Source organism: Cavia porcellus, unplaced genomic scaffold (assembly GCF_034190915.1).
Source record: "Cavia porcellus strain 051 isolate PalLab524CR breed Dunkin Hartley unplaced genomic scaffold, mCavPor4.1 scaffold_5, whole genome shotgun sequence".
Taxonomy (NCBI): Eukaryota; Metazoa; Chordata; class Mammalia; order Rodentia; family Caviidae; genus Cavia; species Cavia porcellus.
The window spans coordinates 46,608,684-46,635,771 of NW_026947488.1; the positions used below are offsets into that span (position 1 = coordinate 46,608,684).

At 41.1% G+C, this 27,088-nt stretch overlaps 1 long non-coding RNA gene across 1 annotated transcript in view; it reads right to left on the reverse strand.

The window, feature by feature from the left end:
- Window positions 1-27,088, reverse strand: part of LOC134476062 (uncharacterized) — a 99,092-nt gene that overhangs the window by 48,707 nt on the left and 23,297 nt on the right. The window lies entirely within an intron of this gene.

The window sequence follows — 27,088 nt, forward strand, 5'->3', positions numbered from 1 at the left end:
AGCTGTATGATGGCAGGTCCAACATCCCTTAACTCCTGGAGCAGCTGGGAGAAGATTATCCAAGCACAAGCCTCAGCTGCATGCTGGAAAAACATAAGAGCTCTGGAGGTGTTAATTACTAGGTTAAACAAGAACATTAAAAAAAAGTACGAATGATGAGTTATCCTTTTCCTGTGGAACACCATGGGTGTTTTATGTATAAATGTAGAAGAATAATGAAGTGGACATACTTGAAAACATCCTACAATTCTAATTACAATTTCATGTATTCAACAAATCAGCATTATGGGCATTCTACACACAACATGGAAAGGTAGTAACTTCAACATGTTTGAACATCATGATTTTACTTGCATGCGTTTAACAAATAAGCATTATGGTTCTCAAGGAGACGGGCCTTATGCTGGATACTCTAAATGTGGAGGGAAATAGACAGAACTATTTCTGGTTTGTGGACACATGATTACTCAGAGTGACTAGTGCACTTGACTTATGACCCAAAGACGTATGGAGAAAGCACTTGATCCTGTCTGGGATAGCCAAGAGGGATTTCCTGGAGATGACAACTACACAGAGATTTGAAGGGTGACTTGAACAAAAGGGTGCATCGGGGGCAGAGAGAAGACATAACACTCAAAGAGAACAGAATTTGTTAGAAACACTGATACAAAGAGGTTATCTGAGAACACTCTTTCTGGCTGCAGTGTGATAGTCATAGGATAGTAATAAAGCATCTAATACTATATTCAATATTCTTTATGAAGTGCCAACTTTACACTAGAAAGTGTTCAAATTAATGGAAATACAGAAATTGACATACACTTGCCATCTTGGATTTTATATTCTGCTTGTCAAGACAGATGAATAATAAGAATATGAGTAAATGAAATGACATACAGTGATAGGCGACAGAAAGAACACAGAAACAGAAAATGATCATGTGGATGGTTTGATAGAAGAGATCAGTGTGAGAAAGTATCTCAAAAGAGGTCAAAGTGGTTTTAAAAAAAAAAAAAGCAGAGAAAGAGAAAGGGACTCTAACCCCAATACTGCAAGGTCGATTTGAACTGGAAGGCTTGGATAGGAGTTGTGGGGTGTAACAAGCCCAAGTCATAAAATCTCAGAGGTCAACATCAGATGTGGATTTCATTTCACCTGCAGTGGGAAGCCAATGGATGGGAAAGTCAAGCAGAGACAGGGCGTGCCGGAAGCTCTGCTGTGTATCAAATGATACTGCAGCAGTGCAAAAGAGAAGTCTGTCCAGCAACCTGAAGTGGTCTTCAAGGTAAGATCCAGTACCTTTTTTAAAGTCAACAAGATCCAGATATGACGAACATGTGCACAGCTTTCAATCCAGCCAGTCAAAGGAAAGGGAAGCCTGTTTTCATCTTGAAAGACACTAGACCATTCTGAAAAGCTCCTAAAACTTTAGTGGTTGTAAATTTCTGAATAACAATTCAGCCAATCAAAAATATCCATTTCTACTAGTCTGTCAGCCTTCATGGTGGGAGCTAAGTGATTCTATTTGTCTTAAATGAATCTAAAGTAAATGAAAACATTTAAGATTTTAATCCAAATTAAACAAAGGGATAGAATAAAAGGAGCCAGATGCCAGTAGTTACATGTGTTACTTTTCCCATGGGGCCATCAAGGGAATTTTGGATGAAATCACCCCCTTCAGCTTCCTGTAAATGTTTAGGGTTAGGTTGATGAGTTTCTTTCCCTATATATATATATATTTTTATTGATACCAGGGATCAAACTCACGACCACACACTTGCAAGGCAGGTGCTTATGCCACTGAGCTAAATCCCCAGCCCTTTCTTTCCCTATAGTCCTTCCTTGTATGTCCCCTGTGAGTGTAACTTGGCTTGTTTTCATTTCACTGGAGGATTGTCAGAATATGTGACCTCTCCTGTACTCCTCTGATCTCTCAGTAGAAAGAGATATTCATATAGCCATACTACATACTCTGAAAATGAATGTAAAAGACACAATTTGGGGCTCATGTATTGTTTGGAAGACATTCCACTCTGTCTCTAGCATTTACTACATAGCTGGTTCACACGATTTATGCTAGCAAGGAGTCTCCGACTCTTTAGGAGTACATTCTTCACAGGAAAGGCTCGGGTGTGTAGCACATTGAAGAAAAAGTCAAATGATCTTATTGCTCTGAATTTTAAAAAACTATGGACTTTTGGCCATATATAGGAAATACATAATTTCTAATTTGGACATATCTAAGAACAGTGGTTTCATTGAAGGTAAAATAAGAAACAACTAAAATCTTGACCTTCTCACATGTCTGGGTACTCCTATCTCGGTTATTTCCAATCTTCAGTGGTAGACATCTGGCATATTCTGTGACCACTTGTGCACACTTTTCCTAGCAAAATGAAAGTGTCTGTCCTTTGTCATTCAGTGAAATTCTGGAAACCTGTTATTCCTACTCACTGAGCTTTACAAATGCATTTAATTATTAGCTTAAACAAAATATAACTTTACTGAGAAGAAGACATCACAGAATAAGTCTCCAAGCTGAGGAGCACTAAAGTTGCTGATTGTCTTTACTGCTTATGTCCTCACTGACATGGCTTAAGAGTTATTTCCATTCATTCCTAAAACCAAAGCTGTGAAGTTTCTATTAAATAACCTGAAGACCATAACACCAAACAAATCAGACACGCGTACGTGAAGTATCACATCATTCCTTTATAGGAGGAGCCCAAAGTATATAAATAATTTAAATGAAAGATTTATTAAGAGTAACAGGGAAGTAGACCTTTAGAAGGTGGGAGGTGCATGTGGGGATGGATGGAGACGATGCGGGGAAGGATTAAGGTGTGATACACATGTACCAAGTTTCCATGATGAATGCATTCAAACATGTGGTAATCAAAAATAAATAAAACAAAGTTTCTAAAACACACCAGCTTTTCAACAAGTACGTGAACCTAGTGAAGGTTGTGTGCCTTGTCTGTGGTGTTTCTGTTCAGACCAAAACCTACCAAAACTCAGCTCAGCCTGGAGCTTCTACCCAAAGTATTCAGAATCCTTTCTGCCTTGAGCTTTTTGTCACATTTTTGTTCCACAGAAGTAATGTACTTAGACATCTGAAATATTTATCAAAATAATAATACTTAACATGCTTGTCTTGATATTTAAAATTAGCCAATTCCTAGAGGATGAATTCCAAGCTTGTTACTCAGGAGCAAGCTTCTTTAGTGGATTTAGAAATTTCAGCTGTGAGGGCAGTGATCATAAGTTTGATTTTGGACTAAGACCATGAGTGTCCAAGTTATTTATGAGTCACATCAGGAAAGAGGTGGGCGTTGGAGCAATGCCTTTATTGTGCCCTTTAATCTCTTAATTTATGCCACCCTATTTTTTAAGCAAGTTTTCATTTTCACTCAAATATTCCATGGATTTTGTTTAGCCTTATATTCAGTGATAATATGTTATCAGACTAAATGTAACTGAAATTAAATTATTAAAGGATCAGAAATGTGTTTCATCCGGAATCTATAGTGAGGTTGTTAAAAAAAAAAACAGCTCTGTAGCTCCCAGGAAACACTTGATACTATCTCCTACTATTGCTAGGTAAAATTTTTCTTTCCTATAATCTTCACCTCCCATTCTTCTCCTTCCCTTAAACCAATCCTCCTAATATAAAATAAAATAAATTAAATTAAAATAAAGTCAGGTCCATCCTTCTAGGAAGCTTCCTCTTTTGATTAATACTGATGTTCATGCTGCCAGACTAGAACTCCATTTAGGATTTGGTTTGTTTGGTTTTAGTTAAGTAATAAGCATATATTTTTTATTTTCTCCTCCAAGAATATGTTTGATGTGGTCCATAAATGCTTCAAAATTGCTGGGTATTTTAAGGATCTCTGTGATTGGAATGTAGTTGATAAATGTGATATCCCCCAAGAGGGCATGTGTCATCATTTATATGGCACACAAGGAACTTACATCTATTTATGTGTATGCCCTAACAATGCTTAGAACAAAATAGATGCCTTATTTTGAGAGGGAGCATTGCACATAAAATCCTCTGATCGTTGAACTTCCCCTAATAATTGTTAAATGCTTATTCTCTTATGTAGGAAGTCTCCATGTCTGCTACACGTAAGTATTGTCTGAATTAAGTTGCTTTTCATTCATGGACAGTGTTGCCAAAGTTACTCATATAACTTTATAGTATTAGAATAAGGAAAAAAATACTTTGGTTTAGCTTAATCCAAGTTCTTCTTTAGCTGAGAAAATCGAGAAGTGGGGAAGACTCATTAATTTCTTATGAACTTCATTAGTTAGCTTTTTATTGCTTCTTAAAAAAAGATTCAATGCAAATAACAGATAGAAAACAATAGAACAGGAAGTGGAATAGGCTCTAACCAGTGGATCAGTTACTGAACTAGAGACCAGAGTTCTCACAGAGGACTGAGAACAATGCTTCAATCCACTACACTCTTAATTAGAAAGCAGCCTACCAACGTGGCTCCCCGACTGCCGTATCAGTTTTAATTTCCTCCGTCTTATGTCTGAGCTCTAAGGGCAGGGAAAACTTAATATCTGCTAGTCTTCCAGAGTCTTGGTAACATGTCACAGAAACAGTACTCATCAAAACTTAAACATGAAGAAGAAGAAGAATGAGGAGGAGGAGGAAGAGGAGAAGAAGAGGAAGATAAAGAAGGGAGGAGGAGAAAGAAGAAGAAAAGAAAAACAGGAGAAGGAGGAAGAAGAGGAGAAAGAGGAGGAGAAGGAGGAGGAAGAGCAGAAGGAGGAAGAAGAGGACAGGAGGATAGAACGGGTGCCCTGTAGCCTTTATTGTCTGCCTGAGGACCATTTAACTGAAAGATAGTGGCTATGAATTGTGTTGAATCTACTGTTTCCCATCCTTAAAGGCAGTAGCATATAGTAAAGACTGATTTCAAATGTCAAAAAACAAGGAGAAAATATTCGATTTATTTTAAGGGGTAATTGCTGGAAGAATTTCTTTTGCTTTGTTTTAAGCCAAAGTTTTTGAAACATTGTTTCAACCTCTTTTGTGCTTTTACCCTATGTCAGGCACTATTCTAAGAGCTCTGTAAGTACAGACTCATTCAATGGCCAATTTAAGGCTTTATCTAGTGTTCTCATTTGATCTGAGGCAAAAGTGCCCAAGGTTTAACAAGACACTTTCTTTGCTCTGATGCATGCTATTCTTCGATGTGTTAAACTTTTCTCCCTTTTCACTTTCCTTACCACCCTGATGGCTGACGAGAAGCTGTCGATATTTGCACACTTTGAGTGAATTCTGATGAGACTGTTTGGTAACTGGATTGATGGCTGTTGAGACACATTTGCAATAAAGATTTGATACCTAGAATCTCTTCTAGAAATGACAATCAAGGTGATATCCATTTAAATGAATGACACTGTTCCTATTTCACTAGAGTCTGAAAAAGAAACCAAAGATTCACAACAGAAAATCTTTTACAATGATAAATTGCCATTGCGTAGATCAGTCCACACTGCTGTAGTCACAGAAAGTAATGCAACAATCTAGACCCAGTGAAATGTTGTGTAAGTATTACCTTCGCTTTCAATCATAAGTAAACACCTCTACAAATATTGTGGAGGCATAAATATTTATTACTTATCAGCTAGGATCCTATGAACAAATAAGTTTATCTTGAGAATTTTTTTAGTTTTTAAATATTCATATTATATAGTAAATACTTTGAACAGGAAATTATTATAATTGCACAAATACTTATACATATTGTCTATGAACACACACATGTATACAGTGTATTAGTTCCCCACGGACACAATGATGTTGCAGAAACAATTGCACTCAGACGCACTGACTGAACTTGTCTGCTGCCTGGCAGAATTGACTGATCCAGACAGCGCTTGGCTGAGCAGGTCTGACCTTGACTAGATTATGAGGGTGTCTCTGTTCCAGGTGACTTTGCCCTTCCTCCTGAGACTTCTGGGCTTGCCTGGGCATGTTCCTCTTGAGAGGATGCAGAGAGGAAAGAGTAAGCAAATCTAATCACGTAAACACATTAGCAAGCACGGGCTTAGGTCATAATTTTCTCCAATCCCGTTGGTGCTCTCAAGGGTGAGGCACTGCACACATCCACAGCAGGAAAGCACTATGTGCAGGGCGAAGAGCAAAAATACCGAAATCAGTAGAGAGGCGGGACCCACACGGCAATTTCTTATGCATGCATTGTTTGTGTACACAGCTTCACCTCGATTCCTCTCACAGATGACATCTTTTCACCAGAGACATTTGAGAGCTCACTCTTCTTTCCCAGTAATGAATGGGCTAACATCAAGTATGAGAGTGGCCAGCATGTGCTAGAGATTTTACCAAATACTAGCTACTTTTCAAAGGCTTTGGAGGGGGGTCATTGCCTAATTTAATTTTTTACAACTTAGAAATGAAAGTTTTCAGATCAGAAATGCACACAATGCTCTTGGCTACTTCCTCATCACTGGGACAGAATGCCTAACGTGAGAAACTGAAGAGAGAAGAGGTTTTGTCAGGTTTAAACACAGAAATGGCCTGGTAGGAGGACAGTGGTGGCAGAGATTACTCACAATGTGGTGGCCAGGAAACAGAGAGAAATGAGGAACTGAGGAGGGGAATGGAACCTTCTGGGTCGCGTCCCCAGTAACCCACCTCTTCCAGTCACATGCCACCTCCTCACAGCATGTACAGCTGTGGGCCTGGGACTCTGTCACCTTCCCAGAGCCCCACTATGCATGTGTAAGGCCTTGATGGGGCACTCTTGATCTGAACTGTAGCAATGACATTAATCTCATCTTAAAAAGCAGTGACTGAAGCTCAGTCAGGTAACTGAGCCAGTAGGTGGAGAAATGTAGACTGAAGCTCCATCGCACATGATTCTCAAGCTTTGCTATTATCTATGTGTTTGGTTTTTCTTGTTATACTGAAGCCTTCCAGCTTTCCAACAGTTCCCAACACTGTCTATTACTCTTCTTCTTCCTGCCCATTAATCTCTAAACTGGTCTCATGTTAGTGCATCCTTTGTCTAAAATGCTAATGTCTTCTTCTACTCTGTAGGCACCCAAATTCTCTCTATGCTAAAATACTGACTTCAAAATCCTATTCCTAACAGTCCAGTGGGGAGGAGGAAGAAACTTTCTGACTTCCGTCTTCCCATGGCTGCAATCTATACCTGTGCACCACACTAGCAGTCGTGTTCTCACTTAGGATTAATGAAGTCAATTGATAGGCTGAGAAATCAAAGGAAACCTTTACATTCCCTACTAGCACTTACCTCACACTCACCGAATGAGTTAACAAACATCAATTTCTTCGGTCCAAATTTGGACTAACCATTGACTGTTCTTGGAGAAGGCCACTTACTCAGAAAGTAATTTCTTCTTGCATACAAAATTCCTCGGGAATTGAAAGAACATTGCTAGCATATTCCCTGGAAGAAGACATTTTGTTGTGTATAAAGAATGGTTGATGATTAGAAGAATTAGAAAAATGGAACTAAGACAAAGAGAGATAAATAAAAAGCATGATAGAGTCTACAGGAGAAGGAAGTGACAGAGAGTGACAAAACCCCCAAACTCATAAGTGGAAATTGTAATCTTTAATGAAGATAGAACCCTCATAAACTAGGCCCCTTTAAAAAGGGATTCCTGGGAGAACCCTCACTCTTGCCACCATGTGAGAACCCAAGGAGAAGAGTCTTGTCTACCTACAAGAACTTCCCCACCACAACCGGACCGTGCTCACACCCTGGTCTTGAACTTCCAATCTAGAATGATGAGAAATAAATTTCAGTTGCTTCTATACCACTCAGTCTGTGATATTTCTCGTAGTAGCCTGAACTACTAAGATGCAGTTCTAGGCAGAGGGGACAGGGGGTGGGAGAGAGATGGAGAAGAAAGGTAATCAAGCAGGGAATAGGAAATCAGAATACAGCAGCCTGAGCAAAGTGGAACTAGGATGCTGAAAACAAGTCATTTGGAGCGCTCCAGAGAGGGCAGAAGTGAGCAATCTTGTTTCAGTATGCGGCTGCGTTTTCTAGACGTGATTGTGGTCCTAAAGGCAGTGACGATGTGTCCATCCCTGAAACAGCACTTTTGCCTAAGTGTATTTAGCTTTGGCTTAATTCATCTTATCCTTGAAACTCATTTTTCTAATCTGAGAGGAAGAAGGATTTCTAGCAATCTCTGAGTTATTCACTTACACATAGTATTTCATCTTTTCCAGTCCTCTTTGCCAGTAGCAGAGAGGATTCACTGAAAGATCATCAACCAGTCTAGTACTGAGGCTCATCCAAAGTGCCCAAAGATTAGATGCACCCAAGTGGTCCACATGAGGCTTCATGTGGCATTTAAAACACTTTGAAGATGGAGTGTCTTCTCTGATCTTCGGCTGAAATCCCACACCTTCCAAGAGCAATAGCCTACTTCCTTCCTTGGCTGTTTCTACCTTCATATACTTGTAGGCAGAAACATTTCCCTTGGACTCTTCCAGGAGTTTCATAGTCTTCCTGAATGTGTCCTAAGGTGATTGTTAAGGCACCCAGAAGGCCAAAAGGATTTGATTTATTTAATCAGTGAGCCCAGATCCAAAGGCATTTCTCTGGCTGCTGAAACTCTAGCCAAGTCACCTACTCCCCTCCTGCAGTGAGGTGCCAAATGTGGAGATGGTATTCCAGGTGAGGCCTCCCCAGGACCCTGGGGAGTGAAATTGTTTCCTTTTGCTGTAGATGACATGGAGCTATTCCTCCTGCTGCTAAAAGCAAAACAAGTTCTTTCCACCCTACTATCACGTTGCAAACTCCTATGAAATTTGCCCTGTGTCATATTCCTCTGCATCTTTTTCTGGCCTCACTAATTTCCAGGTTCTGAACTCCCATGGAATATCTGTGTTTCTCATTAATTTCCGCAGATGTGTTTCCCTTTTCACTAAGTGGAATCTTGGCATCCTGAGCTTGGTCTAGGTTTCTAACCTACAGACCTTATGTACATTACTGTGGTCTTGGAGAACATTCTCCTTCGCCTCATTTCATCACTCTCAGGTAATGGACGTGGGCAAATGAGGCCAGGTGACGTTGGGCTCGGTCAGCAGCGTGTATGGTCCCTTACTCACTGGCGTGGCTTCATGCTGTCTATCACATCTTGAGTCATCACCAGATGGACCGGCCTCTCTCCCATATGAGTACATCAGTGGCAGTCCCTTAAAGCATGCACACTAAAGGGATCTGAGTTTGAATCCTGGCCTACCAGGTACAACATTTATTTAATATATATTAACATTATTCCACAACATGTTCAGAGGAGCTATTTCATTCAGGTACCAGAAAGTGTAACATTCCGCCAACCAGAGTTAAAAAGCAAACAGATGCTGCATTGCTTTCACGGCTTCATTCTGGAAGAGAATTTTTCCATCCCCTCAGAAACCCATGAAGCACCCCACTCTCGCTTGTAGGTCTGCTGTAACCTCCCTCAGGACAAACTGGCCAAATGGAATTTCCTAAGCTTCTATGAGCTGTTGAAGGGTGACAAGAAAGGTTTCATGATCAAGTGAGATGGGGGACATTTCCGTATTCCATCTTTCCCTTAGAATATGCACATTGAAGTTTCTAAGAAGGTGGGATATGTGAAAAATTATTTCACTTAATTCAAACCAACGTTGCCTATTTGCAATGACTCATTCTAGTTCAAATACACAGGACAAGGTTACTAATGAATGAGTCTCTTAGCTTTCCTTGTCAGCTTGCTCACCAACGAAGATCTGGCGTTTTGTTTTGTTGTTTTGTTTTGTTTTTTCCACTTAGCTTCTTTCACTGCCCCCCTCATGCCCTTTATAGCTGCTCGACATGTTTTTCTGGGATTCATTTGTGTAAAGTGAAAGACTTAAGAGCGTCTTATCGGAATTTCAGAGGACAAAGCTTCATAGCATATTATATTTTCTGAACAGATCAAACTACTGTATTCCATCCCACGTGCTCTCCTTATGCTGTGACTTCTCTTGAAATATAGGGTCTCTGTTCACATCTCTGGAACCTGGAAAGCCTTTGTTTGTTACTGTTATAGCTGGATACATGCTGCTGAAGTGGGCTAGGAATCTTCTGGTGCTAAGTTGTAAAAGCAACACAGTGCTTACCTGGCACCCCACCACCAGCAGCTGCCCTGTTGAAAGGAAGCTCAGAGTGCATGGGAAACATGAGAAGGCTACATGTAAGCTCTCTGGCCAAGCGAAGCTACACATAAGGTTTGTGGCCTAAACTAGGACCTCAGCTAAAAGCTAGTACCAGCTGCCAGGCATGTCATCCTTGTGACTCCTTGTGAATCAGTTAATGCTGACTGCTGTGGGGATAAACCCTGCCCCACTTATAGATCATGACCAATATAAATGTATTGTTTTAAGCCAAATGGGGTAATTTGTTATGCATCAGTAATAAGAGGGGGAAAGTTTTGGGGTGAAGGGGATGGGTCAACATGGTTTAGCATGGTTTTAGGGATGCATTTTGATGGGGCAATTGCCAATCAAAAGCAAATGAGTCCTCACAGAAGAACAACTGTGTTTTATGCTTGAAATGCCTTTGAAAGTCCCCTGGAAATTCTGGTTTCCTTTTCACTTATCAAGAAAAAACATTTTAAATATTCATCGCATTCCCTTTTGGCATACTCTTTATTCAGTAGTTTCAGTAATTCCAGAGGGGCCTTGGCCTGGACCTCCAACATGTCACATGACTGGCTCCCTGACCTCTCCAGAATGAGCTGAACTTGCATCTCGAAATAGAAGCTCTCCTGCTCTCCTAACCAGGGATTTCCTATCCAGGCACTTCATAGCATTCATCTTTATCTGAATTATTTCACTGGTTTGAGTATTTATTGGTTGCCTCTCCCCAATAAGGTGTAATTCTTTTTACTTTCTTTATTCTTCTTTGCATTCCCCATGCAACACTCAGTTAGAATGGGTATTTGTTGAATGGGTGGATAACAGAGAAAGGTAATTGAAGTTCACTGCCCTGGTGGGTGGGAAACTGCCTTCTGGTGCTGTGTTGTGCTGGTAGTGGCACAGGTCTAAAAGTAAGGTGTCTGTATCTGCACTGTACCTGTCATTCGGGAGGTAGACAGACAATCTCTGAAAGTCCCTCTCAGCCACCTTCTCATAGTTCAAGCTCTTGAGTTTCTCATATGGCCTGGAGTTCAACTTTAATAAGTCTTTATACTATTTAAGCAGATTTTTTTTTGTTTAACCACAGAAGTTGGATTCAATCATTTTAAGATCTAGGTTAGAGTTTCATCTGATAAAATCATTTGTTTTTGGAATGCGCAGTCCTAGTAGACACACCTTTGTTCTCAGTCTACGCTATCTGTTCCAGACATTGCCCAAAGAGACAGGGGGTTAAATTGGAAAGGCTTTTGGTGGTATTTTGTGACTTTTGTCTTAAGTAAAAGCCCTGCAACACAAAGATATAATTTATTGCCCAAACCAAGAACTCTGAAGAGGAAAATAGGGTGCTGTTAATAATTACTTCCAGAAAACAACCCTAAATCAGAATTGTTCCGGGCAAGCCCAAATGTCTGGTGATTCTTCATTTGATAAAGCTCAGACATTGTCACGGAAGTACAAGTTTTATTCCTTTTAATTGACTTTCCAGCATTTGCAAAACAAAAAGAACCAATAGTTTTGGGTCTGATGGATATTTCATAAGGGACAAGAATTTGGAAATGTTATCATCTTATTTATTTTCTTTGTTTCCATGAAGTTGTTTTTTTTTTAATACAACTGACAATATTCAGGAATTGGATAGAAAAGATACTTTCCTTGAAACCAGATATGGTAGAACACATCTGTTCATTCCAGTTCCTCAGAAACTGAAATTGGAGAATTCTGAGTTCAAGGTCAACCTGGAAAACTTAGCCAGACCCTGCCTAAAAGAAGAAGTAGACAAAGGAGAAGAAAGAGGAGGAGGAAGAGGAGGAAGAGGAGAAGGAGGAGGAGGAGAAGGAGGAGGAGGAGGAGGAGGAGGAGGAGGAGGAGGAGGAGGAGGAGGAGAAGAAGAAGAAGAAGAAGAAGAAGAAGAAGAAGAAGAAGAAGAAGAAGAAGAAGAAGAAGAAGAAGAAGAAGAAAGCAGGAGAAGGAGAAGAAAAAGAGGAGGAGGAGGAGCAGGAGGAGAATGATGAGAAGAAGAAAAAAAGAGGAAGAAGAAGAGGAAAAGAAAGAGGAAGAGGAAGAAGAAGCACAACAACCACCACCACAACAAACAACAACAGGAAGAATTTTCCTGAAAACAGATGATAGGGATGATGGGGATATGCATATAGATGTGAGTTCTCTTCCTCCTTCCATGTGTGTATTTACTTAACATATTTATTTAGTAAAATTTACTTTGGAGCAGTTTTAGATCTTCAGAAAACAGAGCTGAAAATACAGAGTTCCCATGTACCTCCCCTACCTTCCACAGGTATCCCTGTTATCAACAACTTGTACTTGGTGCAATTAGCTAAAAAGTTTATATTTAGCATTAGAGTACATTCTTTGTGCTACACATGCTATGAATTTTGACCTATGCACAATGACTTTTATTAACCATTGCTGTATCACACAGACTAGTTCATCAGCTCAAAACCCCTTCCTTTTACCCGTCCATCCATTCCTCCTTTTGCCATATCTTTGGTAACTGCTGATTTGTCTCCTATTCATGTAGTTTTGCCTTTCAACTAAGTCGCATAGTTGAAATCATGGATTGTGCAGCCTTTTTGGATTGGTTTCTTTCACTTAATCACATGCATTTAGGGTTCCTCCTTTGTCTTCATGGCTTGATGACTGACTGCTTTTTATCTTTGAATAATATTCCATTGTATGGATGATAACCATTTTTGCATACATCCACTTATTCAGAGACATCTTACTTTTGTTAACTATAAGTAAAGCTACTCTAAATATCTATGTGTAGATTTTTCTATGGAAATAAGACTTTAACTCATTTGAATTATACAGCAAAACTATATTTAATTTGTAGAAACTGCCAACTGTCTTCCAAAATGGTTATACTACTTTGTGTTCCTACAAGCAATGGATGAAGGCTTTGGTGTTCTATGAGAAATGGGCAGTTTTAGTGAAAGCCATAAAAGGTGTTGAGAAACTCTGACTGGCAACAACTGGAAGCCTCCAACATTCTTAGATCATAGGGCAGATGAAGGAAAGAAGAGCTGACAGAACTCAGGAAGCACTAGAATCAGTGCCATGTGCCAGGAGCAGTAGTCTCGGATGCCTTTAACCAAGACCAGGAAAAGGTGCCCAGACTGGGTGGAGACAGGAAAACTACACTCTGATCTCCTTCCCCTCCTGTCCCCTAGCCCTGCCAGTGCCTCCCACTAGTACAGCCCAGGAGACGCTAAAGAACAAGAGAAGCCAAATATTTGGTGACTAAGAGTCAGTCCAGGAGACACAGCAGGGCAGAAAGGCGGTCACTGGATCGGCCAGTGGGAGCGAGGGTGAAGGCTGGAGAGAGGTACGTAAGCATTGCAAGGCTGTGGTCAAGACAGTGTGGTAAGCAGTGACGGGTCCACTAGTGCTGGTTGGGAAGTTTCTAAACAATGAATTGGTATTTTGGGTGTAGAGCATATAACTGAGTCATTAAACTTTGGAGATGAGGGAGCCTTGTCCTTATCTGTCAGTTACAGAGCTTAATGACACACCTTCGTATGATCATTTCCAGACAAAACTTCACTGGAATCCAAAGTCTGTTCTCTGATTCTGCACAACAGTTTTACGGTCAGCAGCCCTGTTTCTTGTAAGCCTCTCTTAGGAATCCTTTCCCTCACAAGCTCTTTTTCAAAAGGAAGTCTTGAAACTCCCTTTTGTCCAAATCAAGTAAACAATTTTCTTATGAATGTGAAAAACAAAAACAAGTCAGCATTTGTCGTCTTCATTTTTGCTGTCTGATATGCAGAGTCCTCCAGGAAACAAGCCAGAGAGGAGGTGGCAGGCACCTCTTGTCCTAGATCAGCACTTTTCATCCTTGGTTTGCTTTGACATCTTGGCCTGCATAACTGTCCTTTGTTGGGAGCTGTTCCACTTGCCTATGAATGCTGAGCAGCATCCCCAACTTTGGTTCACTAGATGCCTGCATTCTTTTTCCTGATTATGACCCTCAAAACCAAGTGTCTTCCAGAGGCAAAGTCTCTATCCTCATGCTTAAGAATCAGTGTCACGGTCAAAGGGAAGCACCAGGTTCTGACCATGCTGTTTCCATAGGAATTCAATGCCAGTCTCTGTCACTTGACATAGATGTGGCTCTGTGTTTTTGTTAACCAAAAAGTTGAATCCCAACTAGTTGTTGCAAAATGTTACCTTCTAGAAAATTCTATGTGGAGGAGGCGTCCTTTCTGGCCTGGGTTATCTTCCTTACTGTCCTCCTCCTTTTACCCACACTCCTATGATACCAGTTTGCACCTAGAACTTCTTAGCAGATCTCACAAGAATGCTTGGGTCATTGGTAAGGACTATTTTTTATTGATGACAGCTGGAATAAAAGATCTGGGCTTTCTGGTACACAATTAGCAAAACGTGAAAGCCTGGGTTAGACTTCCATCAAATCACAAGGTCTGCAACTGCTAGCCTCCCGTCATTATAGTAGGTCTCCAGTGGTCTTTGTTTATCTGTGTTGCTTTCGAAGTATAGAACACAACAGCTATCCTCTTTTTAGCCCTTACCTTCCAGTGTTTCAGAAGAAACAAATCTTCAGATTGCCCAACCTCCTTTTACTTTGGAGACAGCCTCACTTATTTATTTATTTATTTAATATCCTGCTTCATTCCTAAAAAGGTTTGAAGGAGAACGAAGAAACTGAATGGCACGGGTCAGTGAAAAAGAAACTGGAAACGACATTCCCCAATTCAGCACTGTTTTCTGAAACAATGTCAAGCCCTTACAAGGATGGGAAAATAACGAAGCCACATACCGTGAAAGTCAAGGATTCTCTCTTAGGGAATAAGTGTCCTCCAGCTACTGTCCTCCCAGTACATTTGTGAGCTTAGCAGTTTGGAATGTCAACAGAAAGGGTGATTAGGGGCAGAGGCCTGCAGGAGGCTGCATGGGGCACTCATTGATCAATGCAAGCAGAGGAGACAAAGTTGGAAACTGTTTGGAAGGAATGTGCAAACTAACCACTTTGAATTACCATGCCAGGGAGATTTCTGTTCCCCAGACATGAGACAGAGTACAACCAAGAATCTGGAGTGAGTAGAACTTCTGAGTGCAGTGCCATACAGTGATGGGGATGAAAACTTGTTTGATAAATGATGAGACCTTGTGTTGCTTATCTTTCAACATCCCTTGGTAATTAACCTTCCAAATATTCAGTCCAGCCAGGGAGATGCAACTGGTCAAGACCAAATCTGGACTTAAATTTTTCTGTGTTGAATCATAGGAAGAATAAAGGAAGGCAGGAAGGAAGGAAGGGAAGGAGGGAGGGGGAGAAGAGAAGAGAAGAAAGCAAGCAAGAAAGGGAAAGCAAAAGAAATAATAAGAAGAGAAACAAAGGAGGGAGAGAGGGAGGGAGAAGTGGGCAAGGGAGGAAGGGAGTGAGAAAAGAAAATGAAAGGAGGAGAAGAAAGGAAAGAAAAAGAAAAGGAGGATGAGGTGAGGGAGGAAAGAATGGGGAAGGGAGTAGTGTATCAGGGTGTAGTTGGGGATTCTCAGGCTGCCATGGTCTTTCCAAATTGGATGTGAAAGTTCAGAATCCAGCTTTCAGGTGAAAGTTCAGTCCTCAGGGAAGGCTTTGAGCTCACCAGAAGACAAATGCTATTGGAAACCCTTGCATAGTTGCCCAGGACATCCCTAGCTGTCAGCGTCCATCACAAAAGCCTGTGGTAGACACTAATAACTAGGACTTGCGATGTCACCGCACTCACTCTGCAGGTAGTAGTTATTTGGGCTAGAAGAGCAGAGGCCTTGGGGCAGCCTGTATGGCTCTGACTCAAATATCTTGACTGGAAGTAGGGTTAGAAGTCAAGGCAAGACGCAAGGTAGATCGGAGATTTAGAGCATGAAGACAGAAATTTAGCAAACCCAGAGCAGTGACAGAAACAAAATGCAATAGGACTGAAGTACAGCCATATATAATTTCAAGTTTTCAAAAAGCCGTTTTAGAAAAGAAACAAATTCTAATAACAATTTGATTTATCCCAATGCATCCAAAATAGTGTCAAATTAACATAAAATTAATATAAAAAATTGTAATAATCAACAATCTTTTCATAGTGTCTGATATATGTTTGATATCACATACTACTTAAACATATGAGCCTACAGGCTGCCATATTGGATACTGTCTTAAGAAATTATACACGAGCTTTAATCTTCTAGCAATCTGGCCTATTTCAAAAAGTCATCACATATCAACAGAGTGACTCCAGCAGTGCAACTTGAGAATAAGGTACAGTTACACATAGGGAAATAAAAGAGTTGAATCCAGGCTCTGTGGCCACTGAGTACTGTGACCTTGGGCAAGTCACTGGATTTCCTTTTTTCTCATCTTTCTTTTGAGATTACTCTTTATGCCAGTTGATCACCAAGTACACTGAAGCTCTAAAATCTCCACAGTCTCTAAACTGTGAAAAAAAATTTGGGGGTTTTAAGGATTGGTCACAATTTCTTGAAATTTGTCCTTACTAGAGGTGAAGCCTAATATTCTACCCCTTCACTGTGTGTTGGATTCTGTGATGTACTTCTAGTGAGAACAACAGGCAGAAGTTTTGTATGAAAAGATATAAAAAGTCACTTCTGAGATTTTGCAGCTTTTGTTTTAGGTCTCTCTCCCTCTCCCCCCACCAACCTCTCCACCTTGCAAGTCAGCTATCACATCATAAGAATGTCCATGCCATCCAGGCCCATGTGGTGAAGTACTAGGACCTGTCAACATCCTTGTGAGTGAACTTAGAAGCAGATCATCCCCCAGTTGAGTCTTAGGGTAACTGTAACCAGGACAAGGACTTGACAAGCAACCTCATGAAAGACCTAGAGCCAGAACTACACAGCTAAACTACTCCTGAATTCTTGATCTATAAAAGCTGCCAGATAATAAATGGTTGTTATTGTAAGCAGCTAAATATGGGAGAATTTGTTACACAGCAATAGATAGCTAATGAAACACTCCTGGAGTATGCTAGCCAAGGGGATGATCTTAAAAAGAAAAAGAGATTGGCTCTAAGTAGGACAGCACAAAGCCATCCTTTCCATCAAGCATGGGCAAGCTCAATAACGTTAACTGAGCCCGTGCTGGGTACTGCTCCAAATATTAACTCGCCTTAACTCACTGAAGCCTTATAATGAATTCTAAGGTGTGCAGCACTCGACCTTACTTCACAGATAAGAAAACACAGCAGGAAGAGGTGAAGCAATATTCCTAAGATTTTTCAGGCTATAAAAACCAAAGCTATGCTTTAGACATTCAAGATCTTTACTTCTACACTTTTAACAGGAAATTACTTTTACAGTAATTTAGGTGAATTTTCTTCCCAGTGCTTGGTTCACAGAAATGATGCATGGACACAGTGAAAACCCTTCAAATAACAGTTTTCTCTGAGAACAGCATGTGGGTCCCAGGACTTCACCAAGTTTGCCAATGTGCACGCATGACCCTGGCAGCATCTCCAATCACATTTTGGGTGGGAGAATGGGGCTGAGATAGAATGATGGTTTAGGGCATTTTTTTCTTAAAAATAAAGCCTGCCAATGTTATAAATGATTATGTAGTCATTCATCAAGGAGAATTAATGCCCTCTGAAGGTGCAGGAGTTGTTATTTCAGTGAATTCATTTTTTATAGCAACATAAAAGAACTGAAATATTTTCAAGGTATAACATAAATGGACAGAAAGTAGAGTTGTTCTTTTAACTGGAAATGAAAACGTGGTATGAAACCACAGAAGATAACCCTGAAGTTCAAGGTTAGTAGGGATTTCCTGCCAGGGAAGGCTATGAAACTCCAGTCTGCGGAGTTTCCTTCCCTGGAATTTCCCCTTTCAGGTTTTTAGACTATAGTACTGAAAAGAGGAAGAGGTGAACTCCATTGCAGAGGTCAGAAGTATGACTTTAAAGTCAGAGCTGATTTGGAGAGCTTTAATTTTGTCATGTGCAAGTCACAGAAACTCAGATGAAAACCAAGCCTACCCTCCAAATTCTGTGAATTGAAGGTTCGAGCACGCCTGTATTTTAGGGAATTTATAATGATTCATAATACAAATTGACCTAAGTCAATTTGCTCCTTCAAAATTACTAGTTCCTTTTTATTTGGTGTTGGAAGCTTCAATAATTAGAGTTAAGTGGACCTTCCTCTCCCCAATCTCTTCATTAGACACCGCATAACAATAAGAGTGATTCTCAGAAAAACTTTCCCCAAGTACAAATGTTAATTTTCAAGTAGGCACCTCGTTTTGGGGATTCCTGTCTTAATATTTTGCCCAGCTAAAAGCTTCTTCAGAGCCTTACCAGAAGGTTCACTTGAGACAGATGAGAAAAAAATATTTTAGAGGCAAAATTTAGCCCAAGTTAGGAAACAAAATTCTGCCATACACAGCTACAGACAAGAATATTTTCTAATCCTAAAGAAATACTATTCAGAAATTTGTTAATTAGATGTCAACCAACCTTTTCATGCAGGGAGAATCCACACAGCTTGGACAACCCCAATGCTACCAATGCAAACCCATTTCTGGTGTTCATTATGTCAATTTAGCAGGTTTTTGATGTTCACCAAAAGTAGGGTTTTGGGCAGAGATTTTGAAGTGCAGTGGTATTCTAATAACCTGTATCTCAAAATTGCATTGTTTTCTGACTCCCAGGACACATATAGTAAATTTTGTAAGTCTCTGGTCACACTGACTCCATGCTATTAGCTTCATTTCTGAATGCAGACTTCGAAGGAGGTGTGGAAACTGCCCCCCACCCCAAGCTGGTTCAAGCTGTCTCCACATCATCTGCAAGAACAGTCTTACAATTTGAGTTTTCCAACTTTGACTACCAAGTTCTCAAGAAACACCCAAATGTTAACAGATCTGTGGTACTTACCATGTGTTGTATAATAATATGACCCCTTCCTAGCATCTTAAACAGTTTGCATTTATTATCTGTTTCTGTGGCTCGGGAATCTTGTCATAACTGAGCTGAGCCCTTTGTTTCAGCGTCTCTTTGAAGGTAGTGATCAAGGTGTTGGCCACATCTGTGGACTCACTGGGAGATCTAACTGGGTAAGAATTCATTTCCAAGCTCGATATTGAGGGTGTGGGCCTCAGTTTCTTCTGAAAATTAACTGGAAGCTACCCAGAGGTACATGCCATGGGAGACTTGCTTGTTTCATCAGCACAGCTAGCCCTGAAGAAAAGTCAAAAAGAGACAGAGAGGGAGAGGGAAAAGAAGAGGAGTGAAAAGAGAGAGTGAGACAGAGACAGAAACAGAGAGATAGAGAGAGAAAGAATGTGAGGGAATGAGCCAGAAAAAAGAGTAAAAGATGGCATTCATAGATTTTTTATAACCTAAAACGTGACATCCCAGTACTTTTGCCATATTCTATTCATTAAGTCACTAGATCCAGTCTGTATTCCAAGAGAGGAGAATATACAAAGAAGAAATGACCAGGAGTTGTAGGTCACTGGAAGCCCTTTTAGAAGCAACATATCATGAGCTCCTGGAATACAACGTCCTCTGTATCCATTGGCTCTGGATCTGAGAGTTCAACTAACTTCAGGCAAAAATATTTGAGTAAATGTGAATGTATATTGGGTATTTTCTTATCATTGCTCAATAAAGCATAAAAACAATTTATGTAAAACTCACATTGCATTAGTTTTTAACCAACCTAGAAATGATTTAAAGTATATGGGAACGTGGGTACATGTGGTACACTAATACTGTGCCATCTGAATTTCTTCAGATTTGGATATTAGCAGGGTCTTGGAATCAGGCCCTGCAGCAACTCAGAGGTGACTGTCTAGGTAAAAATGAACTCCCAAGCACATCCCACACTGTTCACAATGACAATATTTCCAATTTAGATAATAAGCAATGTTAACCAAAGCAAAATGAAAATGTTCAAGAATTCTTCCTCCTTTTTTCTTGTCTTTAAGTGTGGAAGAATTAGAAATTCTGTTAGGAATTGCAAACTGGTCACTAGAGAGCTTCTGTTCAACCAAGAAAATGTGGAAGACGCTTGAGGTTCTTTCTGTGTGCTGTGCTCTGCTCTGCTCTTCATCCCAGAAGCCACCATTTCCCTTGGTTTCACAGAGAACAAGTTGCGGTCTTAACACTGACAATACTGCTTCTAAGCGACCTGCCTCTGGGCCCCTTGGTATGGGCAATGGTAAATCTGAAGAAACCTCCTCTGGACACCATCCTTAGTCTCTTTTCCACTGAGCCAGTTTGTCATTCAATAAATATTTCTCCAGTGTTCTTTGGGTTTCAGAACAAGTTCTGGTAAGTCATAAGGCTTAGGCCTGGGAAACATATAATCGTATGGCTTGGACTAAAAGTCCAAGCTGTATCTCATTTTTTTCTCTCATTTCCAACTCTCCTATTTCTAAAACAGCCAATCCACTGAAATGCAGATGGCAACTGTCACAGGCCCTGAAAATTCAAGAAGTAGAACCTCATTCCTTGAGCAAAGTAGCCCTCTTCATGTATGCTGAAGTTAAGTGAGGTAGCCCAGGAAGACATGAGGCCACAGCCAGGCACTAGGGACTAAAACAGTGGTTCTCAAAGTGTGGGCCTCAAACTAGCAGCTCCGCAACCCTTGGGAATGTTAGAAATACAAACTCATGGATCCTTCCCAGAACTCCTGATTTGTAACTGTGAATAGGCCTCTTCCTCATTTGTTATATCAAGCTTTCCACATGATTCTCATGGTTCTTCCAGTTTGAACCACTGGACTAGGGCATATCAAAGCTGAGAGGTAGCTTAGGGATAATATGCTCAGTTCCCTCACTAAAAACTGATGAGAAAACCAAAGTGCCAAGAAGAGACACGGCTCTCATTTCACTCAGCAAATGAGTAGCTCTATCCCACAAACACAGGCATTTTGAGACCTGAGATTTCAGGCAGATCAGAGGCTGTGCTGCTCCTGTCAGCCTTGGGCTCCTGCCTAAACCCATTCCTTGCTCTAAGTAGATCAAGCACCTCTGTCCAGTCATGCACAGCACGTCCTGCCAGGTGGATGGGTGTGGTCTGTGTACTCAAAGGTGTGTGCTGGAAGAGTTAAACAATTACCAACCTTTGATGGCCTTCCTGCTCTTTAATGCCACATACCTGCCCCATTACCTGCAAAGGTGAGCTCAGACAGAGGCTGTGATCACAGCCCTCCCTGGACACCTGCCAGTGTTAGGGAGCTGGGATGGGACTGCTGGGGTTGCTACCATGTTCATGCAATGAGTGTTTCCACAGTAAGCCCAAACTTCCCACACACTGAGGCACAGGAGCACGGGGAAGAACACAGCATCCCTGGCTCGGGTATAACCCTTTAAATCACTCTATGGAACCCTCAGACCTCTCAAGCATCATATAAATTTGAGAACAAGTTGAAAATGGCATGACAACCAAAAGCAGTGTCAATTAGAACAAAAGTTCCCTTAAATCAGACGAGCGATGGGGATTTTTAGCCCTATCTTTTCATCTATGGGAGCTCGATTTGGGGAAATATGAGCAAAATCCTCCAGAATTTTTTTCAAGGTCACCACTTCCTCTAAAGAGACTGGAGAGAGATAATATAACTGCAAAGCACAAATTCTTACCCAGGAGTTTGGACAGGCTTTAGTTATTTGTGAACAATCCCTGTGTCAATATAGAAACATACTTTTAAAAACTTGCTTTATGGTGGATAGAGGTAGATGGGCAGTGGGTGATTCTGAGTCTAGAGCATCATGCTTTTTACAAGCAAATGAAGCATTCAGGTGGTATAGTTACAATTTCTAAATTTCTGAGGACCAGTTGTAATACAGAGGTCTGTTTCGAACAATACTTCTCAACAGGGAGCAGTAGGGGGGGCTATGTTCCTAAACCTTTTAAAAACCATTTTTAAAACTCAAATGTTCCTCTTGTAGGTTTAGAGTAAGCTTCTTGGAGTCAGGAACAAAGGGGTCCATTTTCTTGTTATCATACGCAGTGACATCTAGTCAATACCTCTCCCTAGCCTCGTTCAACTCTCCTCACCTCTAACAAGAGGTAACATATAAAAATCCCAAACAGTTCAGTTTTAGACTGTGTTCCTCCCCCAAAAAGAAACCAAAGGGTAACCATCAGTTTTTACAGTCTAAAGGACAGGTCAAACATCAGTGGAACCTCTCATATCTAGCCTACAAATAGGCTTCACATTGTACAAACAAGACAGTACATTTAACTCATTTTAAAAATAAAATTTTGAATTTGGCACTATGGCAGGTTGCACTTCTCAGAGGGGGTTGTAGTAATACCTCCTTCCCCCACATGCTGTCTTAGCATGGGGACTTGTCACTCCTCAAGAAAGACCCAGAGCCCAACTGCTCTCCCTTTGAATTTGGGTGGCCTTCTGACAGCTTGGACCAAGATAGGAAGGTTGGAGTAGCACTATGGCGTTTCTGGGTCATAAAAATCCTTGAAGTGTCTTCCTTGTTTGTTGGAACACTAATATTTGATGCTCCCTGCCACTACAGAGGAACACCCTACTACACTGAAGCCACCATGATGGGAAGACATCTGGCCACATGGGGAAACCACATTCAGCAATTCTATTGGTGGCCCGAGACATTGAGTCTTTCCAACTCAAGCACCAGACATGTCAGTAGCTGCTCCCAGCTCTGTAGCCTCCAGCCTTAGACTGTTACCAGCTGACACTGCAGACATGGTGGATCCAAAACAATTCAGCTGGACTGTGCCTGTAAACCCCAAGGAACCCATGAACACAAGAACAAGTGTTTTTAAATAACTAGGTTTTGAGTTTGTTTTGCATAAATAATACCAGAAGTTTCTTACTTTTTTTGTAAAGAAAAGTATCACATTTCTCTAGAGAAGTTGGAAAATACGGCATACGCAAAACGAGACGCTAGCGAGCTATCTCTGACTCTGCAAGCCCAGATTCATCCCCACAGACTGTTAATACAACCTGTTGCTTTCTTACGCAAGAGAACTTGTTTGTTTCCGAGTGAGTACACAGGAGGCAGAAAGGGCCCTTGGATCTTTTCTATCAGTGCTTTCTGGCCTGGTTCCTGCTTATATTTGTTTGCAACCCCTGCCCTAGAATATAGTAAAGCAAATACATGTTTGCTGAATTGTGAAACTAACCCATCCTTCCTGCTGATTTTGTGTTTAGTTCTGAATTCAGCTGATACAAAACTTTCCTAGTGGCTTCGTGGTACTAAAGACTGACCCTCACTCCTTCCCTCACCTTTGCCTCCCTTCCCTCCCATCCCTCCCTTTCTTGCACATTTTCACACTCTTGTATCTGCACTCCCATTTGCATATCACATCCCTGCACACTAGCCATCCATTCATCTCTCCTTCTGAAGATAGTAAAGTAAGAGCGTTCAAGCCAGCAAAGGCTTGTTCAAGATGTCCCTGCTTTGAAAGAATTTAGGAAATTCTTCAAAATATTGAAGCAAAGGCCCTTCCTCAGACCCAGCAACTCAAAAATCTCATCCATGCAAAAACCTGGACTTCCTCAAGTGCTTCAGGTAATCCTGGTACTCATGTAGGTTTTGAAAACACCCAAGCCTTCTTCCAACAGCTCAGTTTTCTGTTTACTGTCAAATCTTAGAATTACAAAGATAGATCTGGTGTGACCAGGGCCATGGGTCAGGGGATGACATGGAGGTCAGAGAACGTGCAGAGGGCCCAAGGCAAAGAGAAGAGAGGAGACACTGAGAAGTTGGGGCTGGGACCTCCAGCCGCACAGGGTGGGAGCTCAGCTGAGCAGAGTGAGCTCAAGCAGGACTCCCCACTGCGGACTCTGTGAACCCTAAGAGGAGAGAAATTCCTTTTTATTTCTACCAACAGCCAACTGAAATATTTCCTTTCCTTTAATGATGAGTGTAGGCAACAAACCCCAGAAATGCAGTACACATGACTGTTCTTAGAAGAAATTACAGAATTTTTACATTGCAGGGTTATCTCCTGGCATCATTTTCTCTTGTTACTACTCCAGAAGTAGGACAGTGGGAGTCCCCCTGCCTGTTCTAACCAGCTACTTAATAGACTAAGAGAGAAATACATCTATTACAATAGAAAAAATTTTTATATTTTGATATAAATTGGCTGTGTGTAATCCAATGTGTTTTATGCAATGGCTTTAAAACCTCCCTCAGGAAGGAATCCAAAGGTTTCACCAGACTGTCAGAAGTCCATGAGCCGGAAGCCCTGGTTTACAGGACAGGTAGGCTATGATACCAGCCAACAGCACCTCCCAGTAACCCTGAAATGAGTCTGGCTGCCACCTCTTCCTGCTTATCCACCTGAGCCAAAAAGGACCTGAGGCCTCAGATGAGAGGCCTGGAGTGCTCTCAGCAGAGCAGTGGGCTGTCCATTCCTCCTGGGGGTCCGCAGACCCCATCCTAGCCTTGGGCTCTGTGTGCACCAGTCTGCTGGGCACAATCCACAGCCCCAGGTTGAGCCAACTGTCTGCACTCACGCCTAGGTGGCATTGGGCCCATGATGTGAAATGACTTAGGAGTCTCCCTTTGTAAATAGCAGGGTGCCCTGTCCCTTTGTGAGAAAGATGCCAATGTCACAATAACAATGCCCGCCCCTGCATACAAACTGAAGGGCCAGGCACTGTGGGGAGCAGTTTATTCACCTTCAAAACCTTTACAAAGTCAAGGTTTTCTCCAATATCCAAAATATGTCCCCTTTCCATGTGAATATGAAGAGACTCTGCAAGCACCACCACTATGTAATATTAACATTGTAACTGCAAATACTACTAATTATCAATAATTAATTACAGGTTGTAAGTATTAATAACATGATTATCATTTTGACACCAACACTATTTATTATAGTAATTATAGCTAGCTGTTATTTTCCAATCATACAGTATTAATAACAGCTGATAGTATTAATAACACTATGGCATTATGCCATGTATCAGAATGTGGCTTTGCATCGTGCTGTCACCGTTTCCTATCACCTCAGCTCACCTCTCTAAGGTGGAAACACTACAGGACCTCAGTCCTCAGCAAGGAATTGGTTATTTCCCTGGGGCCTGGTGTTTGAATTCAGCTTGCCCAACTGAAAGGCCCTGCCTGCGCCTTCCATTCAGGTATCTGGTTCACACTCCATGCTGATGTCAGTGCCCCTGGAGCTTTACATATTTCTCCTGCTGGCTTTCCAGCATTATGGAGTCAGTCGTGGAGCCTTCCAGGAACAGGCCTGGTCCAGCAGCCTGAGGGCCTCAAAAGTGATATTGGGGCTTTCCTTCAGGCCAAAGTCCTGCAGCCTCCACTCCCACCCCCAAGTCGTGGCAATTTGAGTAGACAGCAGACCAAAAGCCACAAAGACAGTCCCAAAAGGTTTAGGGTAACTAGGAATAAATACAGACAGAGAGCATTTGAACAAAAATGCACAGAAACTTGGCCACCAGAACATGTCAGGACATGCCAGCTCATGGCTTAGAAAGATCACTGCTTTTCTTATGAACATTTGCAGTCCCCTAGCTAAAATAATAATAATAGTAATAGTAATAATAATAATAATAACTACTGTGTACTACTGGAGATTATTTCAGATCTGTAATATTGTACTGCTCAAGCTCTACAGCTGGGAAAGGGCAGCTGTGGAACCAGAGTTAAAATGAATATTTTCTTGCCTTTGCAGGAAGGAGGTGCAGGCTAGGGTTGAGGGGCAGAATTTCTCTGGCTCATTCCATGATGCCAAGACCAAGGTTAGGAATGAACTGAACCACCTTATAAAAAGCATTATATATAAAGTCATCTGTTTTCCTCTCTGTTGCTGTCACAAGCCCCATGTTCCTATCAAGGGCTTAAAGCAAACACTGTAAGCGGCTCAAAGAATAACCTCATTTCTGATTCTCTGCTAAGACCTGATTCACGTACAAAATGGGCTTATGAACTTTCAGTGTGGGGAGGGGAGCCCCGAGGGGAAGGACAAGAACCCTTTTATTTAGCATCTTATTCACAATGAAAATTGGCTCAGAAGCCAACCACATACATTAACATAGCTTGGGCAAGTTTAAAGTTTATGAATACATTTCTGTGGAAAAATGTGAATATGGAAAATCCCCCTCTCTTAGTTTGCCTTTTTCCAAAAAAGCAATGAGTTCTGGGCTCAATGTGTGTCCATAACCTCACATAGAATTGCCAAATGGGACCGAGCTGGGGAGCTCGGGTTTGAAGGGAGATGAAGGTCTGCTGCCTTGGAAACCAGAGGAGAGGAAGGAAGGAGGCCTGCCAACTTGCTCCCAGTAAGATTTCATCATAAATCAGAGAGTGGAAGCCCATCCAGAATGTAACCAGGTTCTCTAGGTCTCTCTAGTGACATGAGTGACTGATGCAGAAAATGTGTTAAGGAGACAGGGACAGAGACAGAGCTGTGTTTCAAAGCTTACTGAAATTGCTCTAATTAAAAGAAGAGTTATATATAAAAACTTACACACAGCAATAACCAGTCTTCCAGGATGAGACCGTCACTGAGTTTTACTCATATAGTTTTTTCCTATGAGTAACATTTAGGTTATATTTCCTTGAGAAACATTTAGGTATTTAGAATGCAAGGTAATTAATCCTCCTAAACACAACGCAGAAGTTAGGGGCTCCTGCTGATAGTTCCCTGCTGTTTATTTTTCAGACACTAGCAGACATTAAAGGAATAATGGGTTTGACAATTCATTCACAGAAAACAGAGAATACTTTAGAAATTAGGCTAAAACATGTTGTCTACAATTTCAGAGCACCATCCACCAGTACCTTCCATCCATCCATCCATCCATCTATTCATTAACTCTTCCATGCACCCAAGAAATATTTACTAAAGATTGAAAGGCAACTCATCTACCCCCATGCAAAAGTCTGTAGAAGACCTAAGAAACATTCACCATTCGTGCAGTTAA